Below are 16,341 nucleotides of genomic sequence, written 5' to 3'. Positions count from 1 at the left end.
CAATCACTTCTAAGGTATTTTTGTTATAGCAGCCTGAATGGGGTAAGGCACCACCCAATGAAAAATTCTTATAAAGTCCCAATCTTACTGTTTTTCTTATAGCACAGGACTCAGTACATTTTTTATGAAAAGGTCAAGATACTAAATATTTTATGTTTTGGAGGCCACAGAGTCTCTGTCACAACTACTCAACTCAGGCAATATATCACAGAAGCATAAAGAGTGCATAAACAAATAAGCACAGCTGTATTCCAATAAAATTGTATTTACATAAACAGGTTCTGGGCTGGATTTTACCCACCTTGGGAGTAGCAGGGTTGAGCCAAAATATTAATATCAAATCTGTTTAGTCATCAGAATAATTTTGGAGTGTTTTTCAATTCAGAACACTCCCAACACTGAATCAAAATCCCAGTGAAAAGACCCAGGAATCTATAAGGCCTGAGCTCCTGAAGCCATTTAAATGCAGGTCCACAGACAATGTTGGATATTCACTGGATTAAATTATTTTTAAGAACAAATTAAAAAATAAAAAATAAAAGTAAATGGACTAAATTATTTTTAAGGCCTCTTCCAACTCTAACATTTTTTTAATGAATATGGATTTTCAATCTGGGGGTTCATCAAAGTGTGATATTAATACAAAATATCTTGAAGTAATTTGGTGCTTTTTATAAATAAACTCTTAGAGAATGATTTGTTATTTGGAATATATCAATAAATTGTATCTTCAGATGACATGAACATGTTACAAACATTAATACTCATAAATAAAAAGGCCAGAGGTCCTTAGGTTTCACTTTCTGAATAATACATGTTAGGAGGGTCTTTAACTTTTTATCTTAGGAACCCTTAAGAGTCTTAATCATTGAGGATACCTAAAAGCTTTTGAATATGTGTTTTTTAACATATTTTATATACCATATAAAATAATAAACTCATGTCAAAATTAATAATAAATTTTAATGAAAAAATATTGAGAAGGGCCTTGTTTACATTTTATCAAATGCTTTAATATGTTGCTTAATAGAAGATCTTTGTATATGCTTCTGAATTTAATCTACTATAATGTTTTCTTTACATGTATGAGGAAAATATGCTTTAACTTAAATATGTGGTTGAAAAACTAAGGAATATTTTAATAGCATTTTCAGATATGTATAGATGATTTTCTTTGATAGTATACCAAAATTTGACAAGTTTTATTTCAAGGTTAAATTAATATGAAAAATAAAACAACAATAAACTTTTTACTCTTTTACATAAAAATCCAATGGCAATTTTCTACCTTGAGTCTAAATTTTCATCCATGATTGATTTTTGAGATTATGCCCTGGTCATTTGGAAAGTACCAGTTCATTGAATTATGCAGATCTTTCAAATGGATATTCATTTGGAAGGCATATTCATTAATATCACAAATCCTATAAGAAATTTTTTAAAACTGGGAACCCATAACTTCTCAGTGATAACTACAAATTCCTATCACTGTGATAAAATTCATGAGAAAATCAGCCTAGAGGAGGAAAGATTTATTTTGGCTCATAGATAAAGAGGTTTCAATCTGTGGTTGGCTAGTTCCAATGTTTCTGGGTCTGTAGTGTGGTAGTATATAAAAATGAAAGGGTGTGGTGAAATAAAAACTGCTTACCTCATGTCAGCTTGGAAGGTAGGGGAGGAAGGGAGGTGAGAAAGGGGACAGGAGATACCCTTCCCCATCACCTTCCAGTGACCAATTTCTTCCATAGACTCCTTCCAAAGTTTCCCACTACCTACAAACAATCCACTCAATTATGAAAACATCTATAGATAATCCATTGGTGGGATCAGAGGCATCATGTTCCAATCACTCCCTAAAAGTCCACCTCTGAACATAGATGCCTTAGAGACCAAACCTTCAATACGTGAGCCTTTTGGGTACATTTAAGAACCAAACCATAATATTGGTGAATGAATTTTTCCAAAATATGAATTTTTACTGAAAACACAAATTTTAACCTTAATAACAAATACTCTGAATTTTTCCATGAAGTGACAAGCTCACTTAACTAATTCTCCCCTAAATATACTTTGTCAGTATTTAAAATAAAATGATGTTTGATGAGAATCTTGGTCAAGTCAGCTAGAAACTCAATCATACAAACAATTTTCTGCAATATTATCAAAATACTATTTGGCCTGCAACAATAGTGCTATATATGTAATTCTCACTTTTTTACACATTTAAAATATTAAGGGCTAGAGATATAGCTCAGTTGGTAGAGTGCTTGCCTCGCATGCACAAGGCCCTGGGTTCAATCCTCAGCATCACAAAAAAATATATATTAAAAAGATGTGTGCTCCAATAGAGGGATTTCAAAAAACTAATAATTTTGAATGCTCCTTTAAGGATATTTTATGTGATTATACTTTCTTTTCCATGCTTTAAAAAACTTTGAATATTTAAAACTTTGAGCAAAGAAGATAACTACTGGGAAGTTTTAGTAATACTGTCTCAATCTATACTGACACTTCAGCAGTTTTACTCACCACTTCATTTTATTTTTATTTTACTTATTGAAATATAATATTTATAATTTATGGCCTAGAGTATGATAGCTTGATTCATGAATATAATATTTATTGACAATTAGCATTTCCATCTCCTCAAATATTATAATTTCTGTTTTGAAATTGTTCAAACTCTACCCTGGTACTTATTCTGAAATGATTATGCACTATATTTTCCCCCTTTAGCACAATCAGTAAAATTGTAAACAGTGAAAAAGGCCAAAAATGCTCTAATATTATTGTGAAGTAATTTTGATATCATGGACCCATTGAAAGAGTCTCAGGGACTCAGTGGCCAGTGGACCAGTCTTCCAGAACAACTAATCCTGAAAAATTTCTTGAAAACATACTTTTAGGTACACTAGTATTTTGAGTTTCTCTGTAATAAATCATGTATCTTAGAGATTCATAATGCACATTAACATATTAAAATATATGAAAAGTCTTACAGTATAAAAGCCCTATAGTAAGAAATGTATAATAAATCTCAACTTATCCCAAGCTTATTAAAGCACATAAAAACTAACTTTTTCTTTCTTCCTACATTATCAATAATTAACAGGAATACTATTCCATGGCCCACAAACTGTACTAGAACTTGGACCTTCTAAAAGGAGTATGAAAACAAGCTCAATTCTCAAAGAAAAAAATATGGTTAAATTTGTAAAAAAATATGCTGAACCTATTTATTGTCTGCTTCATTGGGCAAAACTTTTCTCAAAGAATTTGCTCCATAAGGTCACCTATATACTTTAGAGGATAAATAGAAGAGAGGGCCAAACTGAACCAAGGATCTGTGAAAAAATTTAAAATATTGCAATATTTTACCATTTCAATTATGCTATAGTAATGATGTTTCTTGAAGAGTGTGGCTGCCTTTTATGTCTCAACTCAAAGGATTAGGCATAGTTCTAAACATCCTTCATTATCTGTCAGTTTCAAACTTAGACCTTTAGAAAGCAGAGAAACTGAAAACATTAAAACTATTCTATTCCATAATCCCAGGTGTGATTTACAAAAGAAAATATTAAAGTATAATTAAAGTCAAGAAACCCAACAGTGTTCTGATTTCCCCATGATATCCTTATCCACACATTTATCAAAATATTTTTGAGTGTGCCTATTTTTTATTACACCTCATGGAATAATGAGTTCCTATTCAATCTATTTAGTAAAGTAGGTTTGTGTTGTCCTAAATTTTTATGTTTCTACAATTAAATAGAGCCCTAGATATTAACACCCTGGGATGTGATTAACAGATTCTCTCTTATTTGTAATGAAATGAGCTAAATCTTTGTTTAAAACATTAATAATATCTGTCCATTATGTTTAAGAGATAATTTCCCCCAATTAGAGAGACTTTATTTTGAAAAACTGCTAGGAAGTTGTTAAAAGGGATGAATTTTATGTAGCCGGTTGAATCCTCGACCTTGAACATGTTGGACAAGTGCTCTTCTGAGTCATATCCTCAGCCTTTAACTTGCTTCTTATAAAGAAAGAAAAGCCCAAAGACGTTAAAGTTACTTGTTCAGGAACAAGATACTGGGCTTTTAATTTTTTGTTACATTTTATATGATTTTTAAAAATTCTTTTGATTAACATATTACTACTAATTGCACATCTTTATGGGGTATAGTTTGATATTTCAATACATGTATACAGCATGTACTAATCAAATCAGTTAGTTAGCTTTCCCTCTTATTATTTGTTTGGCACTTTCAAGAGCCTCTTTTCCAGATCTTTATTAAATATGTAATAGGCTGTTATAAACTGACTATTGCAACTGAGCTACAGAACACTAGATATTATTTCTTCTATCTAAATGTATTTTGATTCCCATTATCTAACTTCCTCTTACCCGCCTGAAACTCCCCACCATTTTCAGCCTCTAGCAATCATTACTCTACTTCAGATTGACTTTTTTCTTAGCACATACAAAACAGAAAATGTAATATTTATCTTTCTGTGTCTTGTTTCACTTTATGTTGTCACAAATTACAGGATTTCATTTTTATGTCAGCATCATATTTCATTGTGTATATGTACCATATTTTCTTTATACACTCATCTCTTATGGACACAAAGATTAATTTAATTTCTTGACTATTGTGAATAATGCAGCAAATGGACATTGGCATGCAGATATCCCTTTAACATACAGATTTTATTCCTTTTTATATATACTCAGGAGTGGGACTGTTGCATCATACAGTAGTTATTGCTGGGAGCCATCAGCCAAGTAGGTATGACAAATTCCTTGCCAGCTTACTCCCATGCTGTCTAGTGGAAGGACTTCTGAAAGGTGACCTTGCTCAAGGACCAGGGCAGGATCCGTGTTTAGGGTGTTCCCCCTTTAGAATAGGGCAGTTTAGCATAATAGGAGATTAGGGTGTTCCCCCTTTAGAATAGGGCGTATCCTGCTGCTGAGCTCCTCTTGAGTGCTTAGGGTCAGACAGTATATTTTGGGAGACAGAAGCCCATGAGAAGTGGATTTGGGCAGAGAGTGGATTTGGGAGAAGTGGATTTGGGCAGAGAACGTGGATTCCCCCAGAGCGTGTTTGTAGACGGCCGGTGTGAGTTCGGGAATAAAGAATTGCTGTTTGAATCTACAAGCTGTGTGGAGACTCGTGATTTGTGCCCAGCCAGAGACTGTGGCAAGTTATAATCTTAAATTTTTGAAGAATCTCCATATTATTTTCTGTAATGGTGTAATACATTCCCCTCAACAATGTGCCACAGCTCCTTTTTTCCCCCACATCCTCATCAACATTTTTTATTTTTGTCTTCTTGACAGCAATTCTAACTGGGGTAAGATGTTATCTTATTGTGGTTTTGATTTGCAGTTCCCTGATGACTAATGATATTATTATTATTATTATTATTATTATTATTATTATTATTTATTATTATATATCCTGCATATTTTTGGTCCTTTATATTTCTTCTTTTGAGAAATGTCTATTTAGATCATTTGCTTTTTGGTGGAGGGAGGTGCTAGGGATTGAACTCAGGACCTTGCACATACTAAGCATGTACTCCACCAATAAGCTATACCAACAATCCTTATTTGATAATTTTTTAATTTGATTTTTAAAGTTTTTTAGTTCCTCATAAGTTCTAGATATTAATTCTTAATCAGATGTGTGGTTGGCAAATATTTACTATTATTTTGAAAGGTGACATTCTTCTTTTATATTTTGTTTGCATAGTTTTTACATGGAAATATTTTACCTCCTTCTTGTTCTTCTTCTTCTGCTTACAAATAAGGAAAATTGGAGATTTACTTCCTAAAAGGTATATAATACCTAATTAGTTCAAATTGGGAAAAAATAAGGATTTTAGAAAGCTAAGTACCCTGGCCCAATCACTGAGATAACTGTTTTGACTGAAAACTCAAATTTTTCCAGGGTGAATTGATACAAGAAAACACTAACTTCCTTAAGTTACATTCATAGCACAGACATCTACTCATTTCAAGAATACCCATAAGTACTTTTTACACAATGGCTTGTATTACTTACAATGTAACTCTTTTAGTAGGATCTATTTATTTTATTTTTTTTATCTAAAGTTTTATTTTATTTTATTTTATTTTTTTATTGGTTGTTCAAAACATTACAAAGCTCTTACATTGGAATTCACATATACCATCCCTGAGAAGTGGCATATAATGTTTGTCCAATCTCAAGCAAATCCAAGGGTGGTATAGTTGTAAACACCTGGTTGCAGCTTACACCATTATCAAAGTAGTTCTTTAAGGAAATCCTTATTCTATTTCCACTCAAAATTGAAAACTGAAAACTGATTAAGAATTTATTGCATTCAAGATAGTATATAAAGCACTATTTATAAGCAAAGGTAGAAAGATGTGTTATCAATCATAACAAACTTCTTCCTTTTCCCATATTTACAATGCTATTCTATGCTACCTTGCCTTTATTCTAAATACTCCCTCTTCCTATGATGCTCTCTGTGTAAATCTCCTTTCAAATAAGAAAATACTTTTATGAAAATAAAATGTTATAGGTAGACCTGAAGCACATGTCACACCATCTCTTTCCTCACTTCCTTTACCCCTCTCTAAAGTAAATATTATCTTGTATTTTAGTATGTATCATGTTCATTTGTGGTAGTCTCTTAGATGGCTTCCAGTGAATTCCTTATTTGTTATTCATTCCCTGATGTAATCCTTCCCCTGAGCATGTATCAAACTAAGTGATTCTCTTCTAACAAGCAGAATCTGGCAAAAGTGAGGGAAACTGTCCAAGATTAGGTTACACAAAGACCATTTTGGGAACTTCCATCTCGGGCACTTCCTCTCAATCTACTTTGGATGATTTGCTGTTGGGAAGCCAATCACTATGTTGTGAGTAGCCCTCTGATAAGGTCCCAATGGCATGACCAGAAACTTAGGCTGTGGGGAACTAAAGCTTGATCTTAGATTTGACAGTTTTTACATCTATGAGAAATTAATTACTGTTGTTTTCAAGCTACCCAAATCAGAATTTTCTTATAGCAACCTAAATGGACTTGGACAGCCACTAAATACCTATGTCTGCTCAGGTATCATTTTTCCTAAAGAAATAAATTATTTCTTCATTCACCAATTATGTAAAAAATTCAATTCTACAATAGTATTTTGGGAGCATTTCCTATATGCACTTCAGTGCTAATTATTGTCTCAGTCAAGGACTTAGCAGAAAGCAGAATATATTCTCAAATAAGAATACTATAGGAAATTATAAAGAAGGATTGAGCACACTGTACTATAACTAAAGTAGATATTATAGTATATCTCAAAACTGTTACAATTCCTAGGTACTAAAGGAATAAGAGTAGTTCTTACTGTTCAGAACTTAGGAGAAAAATACAGAGAAAAGGCTGTCTTGAAAGCAATACTGGTATTTATTCAAGGGTTGAAACCATTCAAAGTCAACACCATAAAGATGAAACAAGGAGAATAAATATCCTGACCTTGCTCTATAGTCACTCTCTTCTGCTGAATTTAACCAGAAAAAAAAGGACAAGGGATCCATTCATGTTGTCCATTTAGTTCAGCCAACTAATACAGGGAGGAAAGTGAATGTATATGGGACAAAGTGAATATATATGGCTCATCAGACATTTTGATATTTACCTAAGAGACAGGTTTGAATGATGTTGTTGCTTTAAAATTTACCTTATTGCCCAGTAATTCATACAAAAGATTTTCATACTTTGTAGGCATTTGAGTTTGCTCATTTGTTTATTTCCTAGTTTCTTTATTAGTTTTTCTATTAGTTTTTTCTCTTATTAGCACTCAACAACTCAAGATTTGTCCATGTGTAATATTTTTGTGACTATTTTCCCCAAAGAACAACCTCCTTTGTAGTCCACTATACCATTTCAACACAAAGAAGTAAACCTATAGAGCTTAATTATATTTACTGAATTAAGACTTTGTACCATAAATAGCATCTTAAACAATACCTAGAATCTGGTAGATGTTTAGTAAGTGTTTGAATAAATTAATATTTCATAAATAGACTCAAGGTATTTATTCTTCTCATTCCTGGAGCATGCAACTGAGGTTGGAGATAGAGATAAAATATTTTTGAGTCTAGATGTTTCTAAATTTTACCTGAACTTGTGCAATTGAACAAAAAACAAGGTCAAGGTCACCTATACTCCAGTGGCAATAAGAGGAGGAATGAATATAAAAATGAGAGAAATAATGAAAACCAAAGTAGAAAGTATACTACCAAGGAAGCTGCATAAAAGAGGGTAGGGGAGGCAAAAGGGCAGGAGGAAGAACAAAGCAAGAAGACCAGGAAGAAGATAGAAGAAGAAAAAGGAGGAGGAAGAGGAGGAAGAAGAGGAGGAGGAGGCTGAGGAGGAGAGGAATAGACAGATGTTACCAATGTCAAGAACTGAATAAAGTATCAACTTACATAAAGCTTATATACAATATCATCCTCAAAAAGAATTTTTTGTGAGGAAATAATTCTACACCACTGAAGAGAAAACTCATGGAAGATACATAGACTGCTGAACCTAGATATTCATGTATAAATATGAATAAACAGTGACATTTGCTGGTGTGGTAGTACATAGTTGTAATCACAGGGACTCAGAAGGCTGAGGCAGGAGGGTCACAAGGTGAAATGCAGAAATGGCAACTTGACAAGGAGTTGGCAGTGTAGCTCTGCAATAGTGTTCAATATTTAATCCCAAGTACTGCAAACAAACCAAAAAACAAAAGGCTCAAGTAAATTAGACCATGATGAAAACCAAGAAAGAGGTAAAGAACACTGCATTCTTATGATTATCATGGTTTGCTTTTTAATAAATAACCACATAATATTTATGGTTTTTAAAATTTTATCTGCTATATAAGATAGTAACTAGAAAATATTTGAATTGAATGACAAAATATATTAAGAATTATGAGAATCATGTAAAGTGAATTTTAGAGGGAAAATGTTCCACATTAATGCATGTATTAGAGACAGAAAGGTTGAAAAGTAATAACCCAGGAATCCATCTTAAATCTTAAAAAGGAGATGAAAATTAGATATCAGCAAGAAGAATGACAAGGAGGTCCCAGCCCTTATGCCCTCACAAAATGATTTTAAAACTATTCACAAATGAAAAAAGCTCTGGAAAAGTTCCAGAGTACAATTAAGAAGCCACAGCAACCCAGTGAAGGTAAACACACATACACACACACTCTCACACACACACAACTAGATAAAATGGACAATATGATACATCTCAAAGCAAGAGAATACCTTCTACTATAAGTCTTAACTATGGGATAAAAGGAAAACCAGAAGACCCAAGAGAAACTTCCATTGTGATTTTTCCCCTTGTTATACATATGTATTTAGAAGTGTTTTTTTTTCTTTTGGTTTAGGTATTTTAGGATTTCTTTTGTTTGCTGTGGTAGGGATTAAACCCAGGACCTTGCACATGCTAAACAAATACATGACCACTGAGATATATTCCAAACCCTAAGTGTGTGTTTCAAATAAAGAATATAGTAAGGTTTGGCAAAGACATTTGGAAAAAAAATTTAACTACTTATGTTAAACCCATTCATATTTATTGATGAGAATGAACTGTTTGGTTTCAATTTTTATACCCATTGTTCTGTGTTTGTTTCTCAAAAACAGTTATTTCTTCATTCTTTATTTTTAACATTTATTTTGGTATTAAATATAATTTTGGGCTAGGAATGTAATTCAGTGGCAAAGTGAAGTCCCAAAATATCTCAAGGAACTGCAAAAAAATAGTTTTACATGTGCATGTTCTAGAGTAATTAACATGCATATCTTTCATATCTTTATCTTTGAATGTTTAAAAATATTTTGTTTCTTTTTAATAATAAGGGGATCTTTGCCTCCACAATAATCAGCTTTCTTAGAGATTCCATGGGATTTTTTATGTAGATAATCATGACATATGTATAAGGGATAAATTTTATCTTTCCTTTACAATCTATATGCCTTTACTTGTTTTTAATTCCTCCTTGCATTATATAGGATTAGAAGTGGTTAAAGAAGACATCATTCTTTTGTTATGAATTAGGGAGAAAATATTTAGTCTTTTACCACAAAATATATGATTTTAGAATATTATATGATGTAAAATAGTATTTTTAGTAGTTTACCAGTTATCAGTTGAAGTTCTATTCCTCTTTGCTAACAGTTTCAATATTAATGTCTTTTATGCATCTAATATTTTGATAATGTAAAATGTGAATATGATTATATGGATTTTGTTGATTTTCTACTTTTGAATCAGCTTTGCATTCCTTAGTGTAAACTCTATATGGTCAAGGTATTATTTCCGCCTTATATATTGTTTGATTTTATTTACTAAAATACTTTTTTAAAGATATTCACATGCATGTTAATGTTGATATTAGTCTGCACTTGTGTTTTATACTTATACTCTTTGTTATGTGGGTAATCTTGCAATCATAAAATAAGTTTCAATGTGTTTCCTCCTCTACTGCTTCTTGAGAGAGACTAAACAGAAGTGATGTTACTTTCTTTTTTCTTCAATGTTATAATTAACTAAATTGTTTATACATAGAAATTTCTTTGTTAAGGGGCTGGATATATAGCTCAATTGGTTGAGTGCTTGACTTGCATGCACATGGTCCTGTGTTCAATTCCTAGCATCACACACACACACAAAAAAGAGATTTCTTTGTTAAAACTTTTTTCTGCAGAAAGAATACTACTTCTTTAAAAGATATAAAACTATTACTATCTATTTTTTCATATGTTTTGGTAATTTGTGCCTTCCAAGCAATTGGGCCACTTCATGTAAGTTCTCAAGTTAAGAATTCATATAAGTTCTCAAGCAAAGAATTATTCCTACTAGTGCCTTATAATTGTTCCTGATATTGATAATTTGTGTACTTTCCTTTTTTTTCTTATTCAGTCTAAATAAAGAGTCAATAATATTATTGAACCTTTAAAGAACCAGTTTCTGGTTTCATTGCTTTTTTTCTATTGTTTTTTCTCTTTTCTCTTTTATTGATTTCTACTCTTAACATTATTATTGCTTTCCTTGTCCTTGCTTTGGGTTAATTTTGGACTTGTTTTCTGAGTTTCTTAAGGAAGAATCTTAGATTATGAGTCTGAAAAAATTATCCTTTCCTAAGTGTTTCATCCTATGAATTTGAAAGCAACAGAGATATTGTGTATTATGCACAAAGAAGTATATTTAAGATGGCAAAGACCTCATCAGGAACAAATACTTAAAGGCAATTTTTAAGATCCAAATTTTGCTGAAAAAAACACACATCAACCAATAACTTTACACCCAGCTTGAGTCTCATTCAATAATAAGAATGACCCTACCCAAAGTAAAGCTGGAGGCTACAAAGGAAGGGTTCTACTGTGGGAGTGCCTAATAATGATCACACAAGACTCTAGAGTTGCAAGTTTGTTCTGAGTTGATTTGATCCTGGTCTCCTAGACCTACAAATTTTCCTAACCTCCTACATTGATAAATTCAATCTGTTTTTCACTGATATGTGTATGAGTTACTGTCTTCCTGGTTTTCAGAAACAGGATGAAATACTAATTGCTTTTGTGCTAATTGTTTACAAAAATGTAATGCTTTGCTGTCTTATTGTCTTAGCATAATCCCCGCCTTCTGTGTGCCTTGTCTTGTCAACTGCCATCTGCCACCATGGACCTCTGAACTGCTCTGATGCTGAACACCCTTAACTGTCCACACCCCACCTGACAGAGAACAAGGATTTGGGGTTATTTCCCCCAACTTCTCCCTCTTTTAGTAGAAAGCAGCTTGGAGATGTCCTTGCCCATTTTTCCACAGAAATGAAATGCAGAAATTGACAGCAGGGAAATGTAACAATGGTCCACTGTATACTTTGAATATAGACCTTGCTGAATATAGCCATGCCACTGTGACTTATTTTTAAAGTGAACAAGTTTTTCTCTTCCTCTCTCCCTGCTCCTCCCTAACTCTCCTTGTCCCTAATATGAGGGGAAACAGGATTACCTTTCTTCCCCATTTTCAGGAGATTTATCTGTCTTTGACTATACACCCACCAAAGGACCAAAGTAACTTAGACTTTGGTACCAGATGATCTTAGAAATGACAATCTTCCAAATTAACAAGTGAATTACAACTCCAACTGTGGTCTTTGAGTCACCTCTTTAGAAGCCCCCTGTACCTGCTGATGAGCAGAATCACAGGTTTTGGGACAGTGTTTTTCCCTTACTAGCAAAACAATAAAACTTCTTTTTCTTTATTCTCAAAAAAAAAAAAAAAAACCATAATGAGAATGAACTTCAAATTTCTAAGTTAAATGTTTTATCATACATAAAACCATTTTTGAACGACTAAAGGTACATTCATTAAGAATAGTATTTAACCCAAAAAGTAGTTGTTAGGAAATGAGAATAACAAGTGAGTACAGAAAGGGGAAATGCAGGGATAAGGAAAATAAACTAGGTGTTTAAAGTAATCACACTAATTACTGAATATTGAATATTGAATGTAAAGGAAAGGTAGAACAAAAAATTCAGGAAATATAAAGCAGAAAATTGGAGGGCTAATTAAATATAAGGCACTCTAATATTACTATATTACTTGGGAATAGATTCCAAATTATAATTTAATTTATACATGTTAAAATCAAGTATTCACATTAAATTATAAGAATACTCTCTAAAAGAACAGGATAGAATATACGAGTTCTAGATTGGTAGATCAGATAACTAATAATTTCATCAATCTGATGACAGGTTGGAAGAAAAGTAGAAAAGAACATTCATGAAGTTGCAATAAACCAACATAGGGGTGGGTAATAATGTTATTACGATGGCACAACACAAAACACAGACTCTTCTTTCTCTATGGGGACACCAATTATTTTAGTCTGCTGTTTCTCTGCTGTGACAAAAACACCTGACAACAACAATTTTAGAGCAGTAAAAGTGTATTTGATGCTCATGGTTTCAGATGTCTCAGTACATAGACAGTCAAATACATTGCTCTGGGACAGAGGATACCAAGAACATCATGGCCAAAGGGTGTGGAGGGGGAAAGTAGCTCAGGGCAAGACAATCATAAAACAGAGAGAACTCCACTAACAAGGGATAAAATATAAAATGCAAATTCACAGCTCTCCACTGATCCACCTCTTCTAGCCACACCCAGTTAATATATATCAGGGAATTAAGGCACTGATTAGGTTAAGTCTCTTTTAACCCAATCCTTTCACCTATATACTCTCTTGCATTGTCTCACACATGAACTTTTGGGGGACAGCACATATCTAAACCATAATGCCAATTTAACAATATAAAAGACAATCCCATCTGTGAGAAATTGAGAAAACAATAGTCTCCTATAACTCAGGAAGCATGAAAACAGCCACATTGAAGCTGGTAGGAAAAATCTGTTACCCTCACACCACAGTTGCTGCTTCTATCACAGTACAATGCAATTAAGATATAATTCCATTTTCCCAGTTCTACCCTGGAAAGGGAAAGTGGAAACTGGACCACACATTCGATATTCTGACTTTTCAGGGAACTTCCTGACTGACTTTTGTGTCAGCTTTCTCATAGTTTCCAGGGACCTGCTGAGCTGGATAGAAAGCTGCTGGTCCATAGAATCCAGAGTATAGTAGACAGAGGCCTATCTATGTGGCTCAGCAGCCTTTTTGAAGGTCTACTCTTACCAAAGACAAGAGTATGTACCATGTTCCAGCTTTTTAAGGGGCTGCCTAAGGAACAGATTTCTGCTGCAGAGGAAACAGGGAAATGACAGGATTTTCCATACACTAGATGACTGGGGAATTTGAGAACAGAAAGAAGCAGGGAAGGATGCTACAGTTTCAGAGGACCCAAGGGACAAGACACCAGTGGAAAGAAGAAATTATTAGATCTTTAAAAAACAGAGCAGAACCAAACAACAACAAAAACTAACCTTTCAGTTAGGAGTCAATCTGCACAAATCCAAAGAAGACACAAAGAAAAGGTTTAAGAGGCCACCAGAATACTTATCAATGTTAGCTGGTGACAAAAAAAAAAAATTATTTGTAAAGACTGACTAGGAGAAGTGGTCCTTTATTCAAAGGTCTAAATTTCAACAAAGGATAACAAGGCCTTTGTAAAAGACCAAGAAGAAACAAGGCCCAATCAAGGAAAGAAAGATATATCCAGAATTTAACATTGTAGAAACAAAGAAAATGCAACTTCTGGCAAATAATTCAAAATAACTATAATAAAGATGTTGAAAGAGCATTAATGAACAAAGTAAGAATTTCAACAAAGAGCATCAATTTAAAAAAACATTTGGACTGGAAGAATAAAATAACTTAATTGATAAATTCCATAGAGGAAATTAACAGTACAGTTTTCAATCAGAAAAACTATAAAACTATCAGTGAACTCAAATACAGATCATTTGAAATTATCAAGTCAGTGGAACAATAACAAAAAAGAGTGAAGAAGAGTGAAGCTACTGTAAGAGGTTTACAGGAAACAAAAAAGTGGATGGATGGATAGATGGATGGACAGATAGATGGATGGACATATATCATGGCAGTACAAGAAGAGAAGGGGAAAACAAAAATCAAAGACAGATTTGTATTTTTCTTTAAAAAATCACTGAAAATTTCCCAAGTCCCTGAAGTAAATGGATAATAAGAATCAAGAAGCCAAATAGACACCAACTAGAAGAAATGCAATAAAATTCACATCAAGACATATCATAATCAAATTATCAAGTCAAAGCCAGTAGAGCTATTTCACAAAAACAGAAAAGAAATTCAACATGTAGGAGGAAAACCTATAAGACCCTAAGTGGATTTCTCAGCAGAAAACTTGTAAGATAGAAGAAGGAATTAGATGGCATTTTCAAAGTTCTGAGGCAATAACACAACCAATAACACAGGGCCTGGAAAAACTGACCCTGAAAAATGAAGGAGAAATAAAAAAGACTTTCCTAGATAAATATTATTACTTCTGATTATAAGAAATGCTAAAGGAGGGCTTTCAAGTTGAAAAAATGACACTAAACAACAACTGAAAGCATATGAAATAAAAATTTCATTGCTAAAGTTAACATATATGTGAACAAGTAAGGAATATACTGTAATATTGAAATGAGTGTGTGTTGGTTTGATTGTAGTTCTGAAAAAAAAGTTAAAAAAGAAAACATTCGACCTTTGGCTTTATGGGACTGGCTTATTTCACTTAGCATGATAGTCTTCGGATGCATCCATTTGCTGGCAACTGTCATAAACTCATTCTTCTTTATAGCTAAGTAATACTCCATTGTGTGTGTGTGTGTGTGTGTGTGTGTGTGTGTGTGTATAAAATCACATTTTCATTATCCATTCATCTGTTGAAGAGCACCTAGGTTGGTTCCATAGTTTAGCATTATGAATTGAGCTGCTACAAATGTAGGTTACAAGCAAACACTATTATTTTTAGTTTTTTTTTAAATGACACATAATAATTGTAAGTATTTATGGGGTAGAGTGTGATAATTTAGTACATATATACAATATATAATGATCAACTCAGGGTAATTGGTGTGGGTTATGCATCAGTGATAGAGCACTTGCCTAGCACATGTGAGGCACTGAGTTCGATTCTCAGTACCACATTAAAAAAACAAATAAATAAAGTTATTATGTCAATCTACAAGTAAAAATATTAAAAAACAACCAGGATAAATAATATTTTCATCTCTTTAAACATTTGTTGTTTGTTTGTGTTGGGAGCCTTCAAACTCCTTTCTTCAAGTTCTTCATAAAACATAATAGACTGTTGGAAACTATGAAAAAAGAAGTTTAAAAAGAAATAAAAAATAACTATAAATATAAAAGTAAGTTAATGAATACACAATTTAAAATGATGAAAATTTTGGCATCAATAACAAAATGGGAATGGGAATAATTAAAACCCTAGCGTTTTGCAAGAATAGAGGTTGTTATTAAATTCAGTTGTTATAATTATGCTTTACATAAGTGCTATAGTTAATAAAAAAGAAATACATATAAAAGACACACAAAAGAAAATAAAAAAGAAATTGCACAGTGGATAAGTCTTAAGTTTATCCCCAAAGGCTTCCAGTAGTGGGAGCTTGAATCCCAGTAAGGCAGAACCTTTTATCAGATGATGTCTAGTGGAAAAGATGTGGGTCATTGAGGGTACCACAATTGGAAGAATTAATGAAGTTCTAATGGGACTCCAGTTAATTTTTTGAGAGTGAGTTACTAAAAAATGAAATCACCATACACAGTTTCCC

The sequence above is a fragment of the Callospermophilus lateralis genome, chromosome X, assembly GCF_048772815.1.
Source record: "Callospermophilus lateralis isolate mCalLat2 chromosome X, mCalLat2.hap1, whole genome shotgun sequence".
In the NCBI taxonomy this organism is placed as follows: Eukaryota; Metazoa; Chordata; class Mammalia; order Rodentia; family Sciuridae; genus Callospermophilus; species Callospermophilus lateralis.
This window is presented reverse-complemented; position numbering follows the sequence as displayed.